The sequence below is a fragment of the Vigna angularis genome, chromosome 2 (genome assembly GCF_016808095.1).
Source record: "Vigna angularis cultivar LongXiaoDou No.4 chromosome 2, ASM1680809v1, whole genome shotgun sequence".
In the NCBI taxonomy this organism is placed as follows: Eukaryota; Viridiplantae; Streptophyta; class Magnoliopsida; order Fabales; family Fabaceae; genus Vigna; species Vigna angularis.
This window is the reverse complement of record NC_068971.1, coordinates 17,073,255-17,088,621: the sequence shown is the minus strand read 5'-3', so window position 1 is coordinate 17,088,621 and position 15,367 is coordinate 17,073,255. Positions and strand designations below refer to the sequence as shown.

At 32.4% G+C, this 15,367-nt stretch overlaps 1 long non-coding RNA gene across 2 annotated transcripts; it reads right to left on the bottom strand.

The window, feature by feature from the left end:
• Positions 1-2,843: 2,843 nt before the first annotated feature.
• On the bottom strand, positions 2,844-3,933 carry LOC128195611 (uncharacterized). 2 transcript variants are annotated; one of them, XR_008247295.1, is made up of 4 exons: positions 3,694-3,933; positions 3,452-3,534; positions 3,285-3,343; positions 2,844-3,173 (listed from the first exon to the last, which is right to left on the bottom strand). It is a non-coding gene; the product is annotated as an uncharacterized LOC128195611 (long non-coding RNA). The 2 variants fall into 2 exon arrangements; XR_008247294.1 differs by having other exon boundaries at positions 2,844-3,343.
• Between the last annotated feature and the right edge of the window lie 11,434 nt (positions 3,934-15,367).

The window sequence follows — 15,367 nt, the reverse complement described above, 5'->3', positions numbered from 1 at the left end:
AATTAGGTTCTCAAAAGTGCACTTAAAAGGTGAGAAATTTCAAATTTACCTAAAGTAGACTAAATTGAAGTAATGTAAACATCCTAAAAGGTCTAAAGTAATGAAATCAAGTTAGGAAAGTAGTGTAATGCAAATAATAACCTAAAACTCAAAGTTTGAGTATTTAGGCTCTAAAAAGTGTACTTAAAAGATGAGAAATTGCCAATTTATCTAAACTAGGCTAATTTGAATTAATGTAAACATCCGAACAAGTCTAAAGTATTGAAATAAAGTTAAGAAAGTAGTGCAATGGAAAGACTAACCTAAAACTTAAAGTTTGTGTATTTAGGTTCTTAAAAGGGCACTTAAAAGGTGAGAAATTGCCAATTTACCTAAAGTAGAGTAATTTGAAGTAATCTAAACATCCCAACAAGCCTACAGTACTGAAATCATGTTAGGAAAGTGGTGTAATACAAATAATAACCTAAAACTCAATGTTTGAGTATTTAGGTTCTTAAAAGTGTACTTAAAAGGTGAGAAATTGCCAATTTATCTAAAGTAGACTAATTTGAAGTATTGTAAACATCCTAACAAGTCTAAAGTATTAAAATAAAGTGAGGAAAGTAGTGTAATGCAAAGAATAACCTAAAACTCAAAGTTTAAGTATTTAGGTTCTAAAAAGTGTACTTAAAAGGTGAGAAATTACGAATTTACCTAAAGTAGGCTAATTTGAAGTAATCTAAACATCCCAACAAGTCTACATTATTGAAATCAAGTTAGGAAAGTGGTGTAATACAAATAATAACCTAAAACTCAAACTTTGAGTATTTAGGTTGTAAAAAGTGTACTTAAAATGTGAGAAATTTTCAATTTGCCTAATGTAGACTAATCTGAAGTAATATAAACATCCGAACTAATCTTAGATGTCTTAACATGCCTTCATCCGTACTTTCTGATGCATGCCATCTCATATGCTCAGCTATTTTAGATGATAAAAAATCCTCTGTAATCGGGGCTTCAAAGGAAAATACCTTAACACCTTTGCTAGAATCTTCTTTCGCTTATTAACAACAACATCATCACCAATTGTATTTCTCTTTTTTGGCTTCCATCTTGATGTCTTACATTTCTTACAAGAATCTATATCTTTGTCTTCTCCAACATACAACATACAACCATTCGGACAAGCATCAATTTTGGTGTAATGAAGACTAAGTTGTTAATGACTTTTTTGGCTTCATAGAATGAATTTGGAATTTTAGCATGTTGAAATATATCTGCTAACAACTCTAGTATCATGGACATAGCTTTGTCACTTATTCTGTATAGACATTTGATGTGATACAACTTCACCAAGAATGAAAGTTTCGAATATTTATCACATCCTTCATATAAACTTTGTTGTCCATCTTGCACTAATTGAAAAAAATTTGTCCCATCATGACTTCTAGTATGGCTTGACTCTGCACCCATCTCATCATCATCCTCCATGTCGTTGTTAGAGCAATGATGTGCAAATAACTCATTAATCATTTCACACATATTATCATTAACTTCAACTCTTCCACCATCTTCTTCATCCATTACTTGAGGTGCTTCGTCATTTACTCTTCTCTCCCCATGTAGAAACCACAATGTATACCCTTTTGGAAAAGGTTTAATAATTAGGTGCTCATATACTTCTTCATGACTTTGCCATTTCTTAAAATTTCATTTTGGACATAGACATATTATCTTTCCCCTAACACCACTATTAGTGAGTGCAAAGTCCAAGAAGGTATTCAATCCTCTCATATATTGACTTGTATTTCGAGGCATGTCTATCCATGATTTGTCCATTAAAAGGACTTATGTTCATACCAAGAGGATTGGAAGGTTAGAAGAAGTGACAATATTCAACGAAACACTACATAAGATGAATTTACTAAACTTTGAGAACTAATCCAAGGAAAATCATTTACAATCGAGTTTCCTTTTATGAGGAAATTCAACCCACAATCCCTTAGATCAAGGGATTTATTTCAGGAGCTAATTTCACAATTAGCTACTTTATTAGGATTGATTCTGTTTCACTTTTTATCTACATAAATCATATTATCTACATAAATCATATTATAGGAAATTGCAACACACTCAACTTAGGGACATATGAGCAGAATAATACACAGCAAAAAGAAATACAAGTAATTTACAAGAACTTTTTTCAAAAATGAGGACAAAGTCGACATGTTTTGTCTTACCAGTTGAGAACTTTTTAGCAGAAGAGTCTCCAAATCTTGTAACACAGCTAATGGGGCTCCTTGATAAAAAAGAAGTGAATAAAAAAAATGTTTTTATGCAATTGATTATGAATTTGTAGATCATCAAAATAAATTAGAATATATACAAAAATACACTTACTAAAAAAATGAAATTGATCTCCCAACATTAGTTATTGTAGGATGTGAAATCTGATCATGCATAATTGAATGTAGAATGGTATCTATATTTTGGTAATAAGTTATAAGTTGAAAATTCCTCCAATCACATGCCAAAATATATAAACCAGGACATCCTAGAAGGCACAGAATGCCACTGTAAACGATCAAGCACATAAAAGTCAAGATAATAAGCAAATATAAGCCATAAAATCATATTTCCCCATTAAAAACGTATCATAGTATACAAACACTATTTAATCTAAGAACCAACGTTTCTATAATGGGGATAACTTAAAATAAGTTTGAGGAAACCAAAAAGCCAAGAATTAATAATTCAAAAATTACAAGACATATATCATAAGAACAGAATAGGGGAAGTTAAAAATTTAAAAACACAACGTTAAGGTTGCTTTCTATTTTTATCTATATATAGCAGACAGAAAATGTTCAAGCGAAAACTCAATCAACTCATCTTTCATACATTCATGGATTAAACTTATTCGGATGACCAAGAGTCTAACTTAAATTAATTTGATTAAAGATAAGAAACTTAAATTTAATTTTAGCATTTTATAACTTAGAATACAAAATCATGAATCTCAAAGATACTAAACTAGATATGAATTTAATCCTTTTCCTTTGCTTGTTTCAGGAGAGATCATCAGTTGATAAGGAATCATGTGTGCCTCCAGGATTCAGATTTCATCCAACCAATGATCCAAACACAACCAATGATGGCTAAAGAAAGGCAGTGCAGACAGAGGGTTAAATTGCCTAAATTTGATGAGTAATCCAATTAGAGGGTTTTGGCTTGGGCAGAAAAGTACTTCAAGATTCCAAACACAAGACCACAATTAATTGTAAGCTACCAAACTAGGAATATACCTACTACAATCTCTCGACCACAGGATTTGACCTTGATTTTGCAAGCTCCATTCAAAAATCTGACAACAAAGAAGCAATTAATACCGATGTAAAACCCGTTTCACGAGCTGGAATAACATTAAATGTCTTCGTTAATCACTACTAAACCAGGGATAACATGAACATACCAGGGAGGATTTGAGTTTGAGGGATTGGAGACGGAACGTTTTGTAATGTAGTGATAGAAATCGCCCCAGCAGATTCCTAGTACCTTCAACAAGTTTCATTAACTTTTACGTAAGTGCCAAAACTAGAAAGCCAAAACCAGAGACAAAATGTTTTGAGTTATAACACAAAGATCGAACGTCAGTAGATTGAATAAAGAACGAGAGAGCCAAAACCAGATAGCCAAGATCGAACACAGTCTTACCTCAACCTCGACCTAAGATCGATCAGTGCGGGAGCGCGCCAGAGCACCTCGACCTCGCTCAACCCACAAATGCCTCGACGCTCTACCTTGACGCTCAACCAAGCAAGAGAAGACGAACATGAAGCCAAACAGGAGAAGACGAACACGAAGCCAAGTAAGAGAAGATTGTGGTGTGGGAAAGGGTTTGGGAGAAAAATTGACGAAGGTGGGGAGGGAGGTTAGGGTTTAGATATTTTTAGAGAATTAGATTAGATGAATGAATGCACGGGGAGTGGAAATGGGCTGGGTAAGTATTCCAAAAATAAAAAAATTTAAAAAAATAATAAAAAAAGGTACCTGTAGTTCAATTATTCGATGTTTCTAAAACCAATTATTCGGGGTTTCTAAAACCCAGAAAACAATCCTTCCTAAAATCTATTATTTTTGTAGTGCAGTTCAAATACAAAATTCAAATTAGCACTTATTATAATAATTTTTATATACTATTTTATATATTATTTTTAACTATTGAATTTATTTAAAAAAATCAAATTATCTATTAGAAATGTTAAATTATTTATTATAAATGATATATAATAATTTTTTCACATTAAGTTATTTATTTATTCAATCTATATTTAATACATTACATTATATCAAATCACTATAAGAAATATTTAATGGTAATTCAAATTAATATATATATATATATATAAATTATTTTGATAATTCTTTTTATTGTTTATTACTTTATTTATTGTTTTTATTTTTAAATATTAAAGCTTTGGATTTGGCGTCAACAATATTTGGCAATATACAACTATTTATAATCGGAGTTATCAACATTATAACATACAAACAGTATTGTCTAAACTTGTCTTTGTTTTGAAAAAAAAATCCTGATTTGATACGGGTATAGGTATAGATTGAGGTATAGATTGAAGTAATTGAAAAAAATTAGAAGAGGGTTGAATAGGGATTTGATTAACAAATTCGTAACAGATATGACTTTCATCGAGGATCAAAGCTTTTACAAAATTGTTAAATGTGTGACTTTTAAAATCAATTTACACAGTGAATTCTTTTCGAGTGCGCTTTAGTTGTTAAGAAGTTTGTGCTGCAATGTTTTAATAAAACTTCCTTTTTAACAAAAAAATTTGTTTAATGTAAGAAGCTTTAATATAAAAAATAAACTCCAACAGGTTTTGTAAGAGAAACGTTTTGAAAGAATAAAGCAATACGCACACAATCGTTTTTATACTCCTTCACTTTGTTATCTCCTCTAGCACCTTAAAGGGTTCCACTATAATCTTCAACGAGATTACAACTGAATATTCTCACCACTCTTGGTATCCCTAGTCACCCCAAGTAACCACTGTTATCCTAACTAATTGAGTTTTACTCACTCCTAGTTGTGCGGTATTCTTCACCACTCCTAGTATCCTTAGATGCTCCTGGTATTTGTTGGGTCTATCGAGGAGGGGGTTCAACGGGGATATACAAACACCAAATGAGATATGAGCCCAACCATATAAGGGATTGACACCACTATCTATCCAAAACCTTAAGGCAATGTGTTAATGGATATTTCATCTTTATATAATGCTATACTTTCTCATTTCTATCAAATGTGGGACTTAGAATCACACTTGGATTCCCAACAATCTCCCCCTCAAGGGTGAGTCTCTTCAACATAGGTACACAACGAAAGCATTCCCAACCAACCAAAACCACGAGTAGCCCTTTCCAACTGCCGTTCATCTTAATGGAACTCGTTTTACTTGAATACACTTTGCCAGGAAGACTTCCAGTATAGGGATCATTATGAACACCGAAAAACGGCGCCAAAAACTTGTTTTATCCTCTGCAAGTGTAACCAAATCGTAGCAAGTAATAATCTTGGTAATGTTAGCAAAAATCAAACATGAAGTTTTGATGATGAACAAATTTGCATAAGTCAAGATCCATAAAGACAGATTGAAGATCTCTATATTTTATAAAGCTTTTATAATAATCAAAGTTGATGTAATAGTGCTCTTATATGTATTAGGGTTGATTCTTGTAATTTATATTTGATTTATTTACTGTTGAGAATCATCCACAAGTTGTTTTAATCGATTAAACCCAGTTTTAATCGATTAAAACGAGGCTGACACTGAAAACCCAATTGCCCCTGTAATAATCGATTAAAGCTAATAATAATCGATTAGTTAATCGATTATTTAATCGATTATTCCTGAGAATAATCAATTAACACTAGCCGCTAGGGGTTTCAGATTTGAAAAACTAGCCGTTGGGGGTTTCAGATTTGAAAAACTAGCCGTTGTACTCATTATTAATTGATTAATATTTATGTTAATCGATTAAATGCGTTAGATGGCCCGTTTTCGAAGAATGGAAGGGTATTAGGCTGAGTCTATAAAATGGCTCACTCTTTATCTCAAAAATAACTCTTCCTTTGTGCTCTAGTACTCAGAAATCATTGAGACTTGTGTGTTCTTGTTCGGCTTGTGAAACTCGTGTCTGTGGAGCTGGTTAAGTGCTGCTACGGTGACAGAGGAAATAGCCGGTTCATCCTTGGTGTGTCTGAGGAGGTGTTCGGAAGAGGAAGTTCATCATTCGTGAAGTATTCGGAGGAGGTGTTCATCCTTTGTGAAGACTCAAAGGAGGTGTAGGTTCATCTTGTGGTATCAAGAGAGGTGGTTTCTAAACTTTTACAAATTGTTTCTTTGTGATTGTAATTTGTAATTGTTTTGTGTTAGTGAAAAAGGTTTATCTTGTTTGAGATAAGCGACTGGACGTAGGATTGGTAAGATCCGAACCAGGATAAAATCATCTGTGCAAATTTCTCTCAACCTTACTCTCTTTATTTGTCTTTATTATTTGCTTGGTAAGTTTAATTGAGTAGAAATTAAAAGGCACACGTTCGTATTAAAAACCCTTTTGGTTTGTTATTCCACGCTAACAATTCCGTTGCAGCAATTCTAACAATTGGCATCAGAGCTCGCTTTGATAGTCATTCAAATGGCAGGATCACATCAAACCTTTGCAGAGGGTGCATCAATCAATAGACCCCCACTATTCACAGGTGAGAACTATGCATTCTGGAAGGTAAGAATGCAAATATTTATTGAATCCATTGATTGTGAAATTTGGAATGTTATTGCGTTTGGCTTTTCTGTTCCTACTAACAATACACAGGAACCAAAGCCCCGTGGTCAATGGACCACTGAAGAAAAGAAAAGATTTCAGAATGACGTAAAAGCCCGGAATATCATTTCATCAGCGTTGACTGTTGATGAGTTCTACAGGGTCTCTGTCTGCAAAACTGCTCAAGAAATGTGGGACGTACTCAGAGTGACGCATGAAGGAACAGATGATGTAAAGAGGGCAAGGAAGAACTCCTTAATCCAAGAGTATGAAATGTTCCGGATGAAGCAAGGAGAAACAATATCAGACGTTCAAAAACGCTTCACCAACATTGTCAATCATCTCATTGGACTAGGTAAGTCATTTGATACCGATGAACTTAACATTAAAATCTTGAAGTCTTTAGACAGGTCGTGGCAACCAAAGGTGACTGCAATCTCGGAGTCACAAAACCTCAACACAATGACTATGGCGGCATTATTTGGAAAGTTGAGAGAGCATGAACTTGATCTCGGAAGACTAGATGAAAAAGAAGCAAAAGCAAAAACTAAGAAAAAGAGTCTAGCCTTGAAATCTGAGGTAGAAAGGAGCAAGAGCAAAATGGAAGATGAAGATTCAGAAGGTGAAGAAAATTTGAGATTCATGATAAAAAGGCTCAACAGGTTCATGAAATCAAAAGACAAAGGAAGATTAAAATTCGAAAAGAAAGAAAAACAAGGATCTTCCTCACACTATAAATGTTATGGTTGCGGAGAAATGGGGCACTTAAAAGCGGACTGCCCAAATCAAAAGAAGAATGAAGAAATAAAGGAAAAGAAAAACTTCAAGAAAAAGAAAGCCTACATCGCATGGGACGATGACAACGAAACAATTTCTGATTTGAGCGAATCTGATGAAGAAGCAAACATTTGTTTAGTGGTGAACGACGACGCTGGAAGCCAAGTAAGTACATCTAGCGATTCTGATAATTATAGTCAAATTAGTGAAGATGAATTGCATGAAACTTATGCTGCTTTAATAATAGAATCTGAAAAATTAGATAAAGCTCATAAGAAATTGAAAAAGGATTTCAAAAATTTAAAATTAAATTTTGAAAATATTTCTGAAGAAAATAAACATTTGAAATCAGACTTTGAAAATATTCTTGAAGAAAATAAAAATTTAAAATTAAATTTTGAAAATATTTTTGAAGAAAATAAAGATTTGAAAAATAAAGTTTTATTTTTTGAAAAGGGTAAATTTACTAGTAGTGATGAATGTGCTTCTTGTGAAAATTTTAAGAAACTTCTAGAACACACAACCTTAGGAGAATGTAGTAAAAATAATGAAAATAAGGTTGTTAAAAATAAGTATGTTCCTAAATTTAAAAATAAACATAATAATAGAACCCGTAGAACATGGGTAGAAAAAGGAACAACTTATAGGAACACAAACTTTGTATCATGCTTTTATTGTATGAAAAAGGGTCATACTTCAAATAAATGTAAAATTAAGCATTATGGTGTTCCAAGTGGTAGATATGTTTGGGTTGTAAAATGATTTCTTTTTTCTAAATCTAACCCAAAGGACCCATACAAGTAGTTGGGTACCTATTGTTTAATATTTAGAATTTCTTTAAAACAAAATTTAAGAAAATTTTATTCCAAGGCCGATGAAACTATTTTTTTTTGGATATCTTCTAATATACAAAGCATATATAGTTTTCAATCGAAAAACATTTGAAATAGAAGAATGTGTGCATGTTGTCCTTGATGAAATTGTAGACCTTGAGGCAAAACCTCTTGAGTCAGTTGAATTACATGCAGGCAATGATGAAGATTTGTAGAAGACAACAAATGAAGCGAAGAATGATGACAATCCTCAAGATGAATATCTAAACAAAATGTGGAAACAACCTAGAGGATTATCATTACGAAGTTGGAGGCATATCTAAAGGGGTAAACATTAGAAGAGATCTAAGAATTTTTAGAAATATCTTAGGATTGCATTTTTTTTTAAAAATTCCTATCTTATAAAGTTCAATGTATGCTTAAACAATGTTTTATAAGCTCTTTATCCTAAAAATATTTGCTTTAAATATCCTATTGTGCATGGTTGAATGAATCTTTAAATTTGAAATATTTTTAGCTCATATGCATACATGCTTTTATTAAGGGGGAGTATTATCTTAAGGGGAAAACATCAAACACAATTTTTTAATTATGATCAAAAAGGGGGAGAAAATGTTTAAAGCTTATTTGCTTATTTGTGCTTATTCACTAATGCACTTTTTCTTCCATAAGTTGTGTTTTATCCAGATTATTACTAAAAGCTTTAAATCAAAGGAGTTTTTGATCATCATCAAAAAGGGGGAGAATGTTAGCAAAAATCAAAGATGAAGTTTTGATGATGAACAAATTTGCACAAGTCAAGATCCATAAAGACAGATTGAAGATCTCTATATTTTATAAAGCTTTTATAATAATCAGAGTTGATGTAATAGTGCTCTTATATGTATTAGGGTTGATTCTTGTAATTTATATTTGATTTATTTACTGTTGAGAATCATCCACAAGTTGTTTTAATCGATTAAACCCAGTTTTAATCGATTAAAACGAGGCTGACACTGAAAACCCAATTGCCCCTGTAATAATCGATTAAAGCTAATAATAATCGATTAGTTAATCGATTATTCCTGAGAATAATCAATTAACACTAGGCGTTGGGGGTTTCAGATTTGAAAAACTAGCCGTTGGGGGTTTCAGATTTGAAAAACTAGCCGTTGTACTCATTATTAATTGATTAATATTTATGTTAATCGATTAAATGCGTTAGATGGCCCGTTTTCGAAGAATGGAAGGGTATTAGGCTGAGTCTATAAAATGGCTCACTCTTTATCTCAAAAATAACTCTTCCCTTGTGCTCTAGTACTCAGAAATCATTGAGACTTGTGTGTTCTTGTTCGGCTTGTGAAACTCGTGTCTGTGGAGCTGGTTAAGTGCTGCTACGATGACAGAGGAAATAGCCGATTCATCCTTGGTGTGTCTGAGGAGGTGTTCGGAAGAGGAAGTTCATCCTTCGTGAAGTATTCGGAGGGGGTGTTCATCCTTTGTGAAGACTCAAAGGAGGTGTAGGTTCATCTCTTGTGGTATCAAGAGAGGTGGTTTCTAAACTTTTACAAATTGTTTCTTTGTGATTGTAATTTGTAATTGTTTTGTGTTAGTGAAAAAGGTTTATCTTGTTTGAGATAAGCGACTGGACGTAGGATTGGTAAGATCCGAACCAGGATAAAATCATCTGTGCAAATTTCTCTCAACCTTACTCTCTTTATTTGTCTTTATTATTTGCTTGGTAAGTTTAATTGAGTAGAAATTAAAAGGCACACGTTCGTATTAAAAACCCTTTTGGTTTGTTATTCCACGCTAACAATTCCGCTACAGCAATTCTAACAGGTAAGACCAAGTATCGTTTCCCAAGAGACTCAAGGCCTAGACACTTATGTGATTATTTAATTAATTAAGACTTGAGAACAAAATGTTATAGGTTTTGAATGCAAAAGACTGTAAAGTAAATATAAATGCATATGATGATCAATGGCAAGGATAAACAAAAGCGTGAATTGAATTATATGGATGAATATGTTGTTGGGGTTTATCAAGTTAATCTTTTCCACTCTCTTGTATTTAGGAATTCATCAATCTTTTCATTAATGTTAATGCCACTTTCTAAATTACTTTAAATCTGATCTCTCGGCGAAGAAAGCCTAATCATAATCACTAGTTTACAATCTCTTGTCTCCCTAGCAATTAATCATACATTATAGTGAACAGAAGCTTAAAGGCAACCAACTATCATACTCCTATCTCTAGGTTGGTAATATAATGTTGGGAGAGATTCCCAAAATCTAGACTTCCCCGTACGTCTCCGTATCGACAAAATCAATGATCATGACATCGAATGAGTTAAACTATGCATGCTTTGAGCAAAGAAGAAAAACCCTAACTATTAATGAAAGAAAGCATGTATCATATAGATGATCTTGAAGAACAAATTCCATACAAGAGAGTTTCTAAAGATTTACATTGATTCCCCAACAACAATAAAAGTTTAGTTCCCCATCGTCATGGAAGAACTAGATGAACAATGGAATGAAAGAATAGAAGAGATAGAAAAACCCGAGAAAGAGAAGTGGAGAGCCGTCACCATCTCCAATTCTACCCCCAAGGGGTGGAAAGTGTGTTTCTACTTCGTTCCAGCTAAAGATACAAACCCTAGGACGTCCTAAAGCTTATATACTATTCTAAAAAAGTATAGAAAAATAGGCCCAAGCCCAAAATAATGCCGCTTAGGGGGAAAATGCCCCTCAGTGGTACTAGTGCGTAGCGGTTCTTCCCCTCAGCTGCGTTGTTGCCCCTTAGCGGTGCTAACGTGTGTTATAAATGCCGCTCAGGGGGAAAATGCCCCTGAGCGGTGGTTGCGGCTTTCACTTCTTTTTGCACTGTTTGTGTCCTTTTCTGATTCCTTCTCTATCCCTTTTCAATTCTTTCATAAATTTCATCTAAAAACCTGCAAAAACAAGTGAATCAAGCATAAAACCTGTCCAACTCTATTATTTCCAAGAATTTAACAAAATCATGAGTTCAAGCTAGTTTCTAAGGCATAAAGGTTGTAATTGAGGTCAATTTTTAAGTATAAAAATAACAGTTTTTCAATAGTTATCAAACTCGTTTTACTTGAATACCCTTTGCCAGGAAGACTTCCGGTATAGGGATCATTATACTCGTCTAAGCTAATCACCAAGACAAACCATCGGCTCCGATACCCAACAAGGAGGGGGTTCACCGGGGAGACCCAATACCAAATGAGATATGAGCCCAACCATATAAGGGATTGACACCACTCTCTACCCAAAACCTTAAGGCAATGGGTTAATGGGTCTTTCATCTTTATATAATGCTCTACTTTCTCATTTCTATCCAATATGGGACTTAGACTCACACTTGGCGGAGGCCATATACGTCCGATATACGGGGCCCGGACGTCTATAGGGACATCAAACGTCCGACATAGGGGCCCGGACGTCTAAAGCAATGGAACATGGCAACTTTTCACCTACCTGTCAGGTCATTAGGCGTCCGACATAGGGGCCCGGACGTCTATAGAGACATCAAACGATCGACATAGGGGCCTAGACGTCTACACTACGAAATAAAATGACTTTTGGTATTCTTTGCCATCATCAGACGTCCGATTTAGGGGCCCGGACATCTAAAGCAGTGGAACAGGGCAACTTTTCAGCTACCTGTCAGGTCTTTAGGCGTCCGACATAGGGGCCCGAACGTCTATAGAGACATCAGACGTCCGACCTAGGGGCCCGGACGTCTACACTGCGAAATAAAATGACTTTTGGTATTTTTGCCCATCAGACGTCGGGGACCAGCCAGGTCGGACGTCTACAATGTTAACTTATTTACAAAAGTGTGACCGGTCATTTTTTATGTGGGATATTCGAGGGTCGGACGTCTAAAAGGTGACGTTAAAGACCTTTTCTACACTAGTGATACTTGCTTTTTTAGTACTTTGACAAAAGTAGGTAGTACTATTTATTTGGCACGACTTTTGATGGAGAGAACATTCCGTGAATGTCTTCTTTGTTCCTAACGTCCACTTCTAATTTGTAATAGGCAATATGCACAAAGTAGAGTAGATATGCATGCAGATATGTCTTTTCTCTTATCACTTTTGTTGTGTTTAAAGTTGAACATTTAATACTTGTTCAAAACAACAAAGTGCTTTCTATGTTTTCTACCGTTTAGGTAGGATTTTATCATTTAAGCTTCTCACTAAGATATCTAGTAATTGATTGAAGACTTCATCGTTGGTTAAGGCGGATCGCTTAACACATGGTATCATCTAGCTTTTGTAAACGCTTTAAGATTCTACTCTATTTAGTAAGTATGTTTATCAAGTTGTCTTCTTTCACAAGTTTTTGGAATGTTAATTGAGACTTTCAAAGTGTTTTCCAAAAACATTGTCTTGACACTTTTACCTACTTAACTATATTGAGAGTTGACTGATTAATGTCTGGTACAGTATAACATTTCTATTTAGCAAGACTCTCATTGACGCTTTAACTTAGGGAATCGCTCAGTGGTATGTCCAGTTTATGCCTAGGTGTTTTTCTAAGACTTGGCCTAAGTTACATGGTTTTCATAGTGTCTTCATTCTTTACCTATATTCCAACTATAAATATCCGAGAAAATGGTATTTTAGAAGTGGTGGTAGTTTAAAAATAGTGAGACTCGATTATTTTAATATTAAATGGTATTATTATAAATAGTTTTGTTATAAACAAGTTTCATTATTTCAAACACAACATATCTTTAGAAAGCGGTATAGGATCTTCTAGAACAATTTGATCTTCTAAAAGCTAATGGAAGCTAAATACCTCTTTTCTATTATGTTAATTCTTTGATAATCTAAATTGGTAGGTTAGAGTTTGATTAAAGAGATTTAGCTTGTAAAGCTATAACGTAAAATGGGAGGTTTGGTGTCAGTTTTCCTCTGGTTCATGTTAAGGTCTTTATTTTAGTGTAATTTTTTGGAGATGTTAAACCAACTATTCTGATGTTTTAGTGATAACATTGTCATATACTCATTTCGTTTAATGTTGTTTGATAAACTTCAAAACATATGAGAGCGTTTAGTGCAATTTAGTCTTATGGACGATCTTGTCTTAACATAGATAATACTCAATGTCTTTAATTGAGTATGAGAATGAGGATGCTATGTACATATCCATTTTGTCTCTGTCCTCATCCCTATCTGTGTTTAAATTACTAAAATACTCCTCCTATATTATATATATATATATATATTCTTAGTATTTAGTTTTATAATTTTTTTCTTTTAGCTACGCTTTTTTTTCTTCTAATTGTTGGGTTTACCATGAAATCAATTCACTTTTTCAAGATATTTTCTATCATATTAGAACATTTATGCAGTTATATTCAAATGATGTATGTAAATTAAATATTTTTTATGTTTCATAATTAAATATTTCTATTCCTTTTTAATAATTTTATTTATTGTTCATTTTTTTTCCTATGAAAATGTTTAACTCTCAATTTAAGCGTTCAATAGCATAAATCCTTGATTTACTAAGTAATATAAAAAATTATCTCCTTTTTTCTCTTATGTTTAATTTTTATTTCATGTAAAATACTCTTATTGTTTCACTAAAATAATTTTCATTTTGTTTTCAACACTTTGACTAATTTCATATGTGAACGTTTTCTGTCTGTAAGGTACTTTTATCTTATCATACCCTTACTTATACATTTATGATCTTTTGTACGATTTCATTCAATTATCAATTTTTTTTCTAACACACATTTAATTACTTTTCCTTCTTTTTAATATTTGTATTTAATACTTATTTTTATCATGTAGAATATTGTTTTTATATATTCAATTTTTTTCTAACTCATTATGATAAGTGTAATTCTATCACGTATAAAAAAATTTCGCTTACTATAATATAATAATATAATAATTTAATATCACTGTTATGAATTTTCTTGATCAGCATCCAATATATATTGGAGTTCAAAAGATAAAAGATTTATCTTAAATTTCAATTATTATTAGTTTAATTTTTGTTTTTATGTGATTTCATTAAAGTGGTGTATTATAATTTTTACTGTTATAAAAAAGATTTCATTAAAATTTAAAGGGTGAGAGTAAAAAGACATTTAAATTTAAGATATTTTTATATTTGAATATTTGTTTTACTTTTGTAATCTCTTAAAAATAATTTTAAATCTTATCAACTTTGTAAATTTAATAAATGTTTTGGTTGTTATGGAAATTTATTTAGTACTCTAATTGAAAATGTATACCACTATAATTATAATGTATTGCTAAATATATTTGATTGAAGAAATTAGAATAAATTTTTTTGATATTGAATATTTGATAATATTATGTTTTCCATATAATTTTTTTTAATAATTTTATAAAAATTAATTAATTAATATTAAAACCATAAGAAAATAAGTATGGTACAGGGATATACCTGTCATTTGGTGAAATGAGAATGAATAAAAAAATTTATAATCGAAAGTTTTATATATGAGATTAAATTTATATATGAATATAAGATAACAAAACTCGTTTAGGTCTTGTCTATTATCATAGTTTAAACCAGAACACATAACATATATAATTACAAACATAAGCATCATCATGACACGATAATTGTTACTAAACATTACTTATCAAGTCCCTTTGGTGTTCCCCAAATTACAATTCAAGGCACTAGTTTTCACACAAATTAACTTCTCAAAATATGTCTACGATTTTGATAAATATTACCAACTCCACATTCTCTTTAACCCTACACGCAAGACTCAAAATACTATTTATATTTATCAAAAATAAATACAGAAGGTATCGGAAAGTAAAAAATGCCGAATAAATGCAGAGTCTGTCGGGACTAGTTGTATATGAAATAAAACCAATTCCAATTCCAAATGTAAATCACCACTTTGTAAGATTTTGCCAC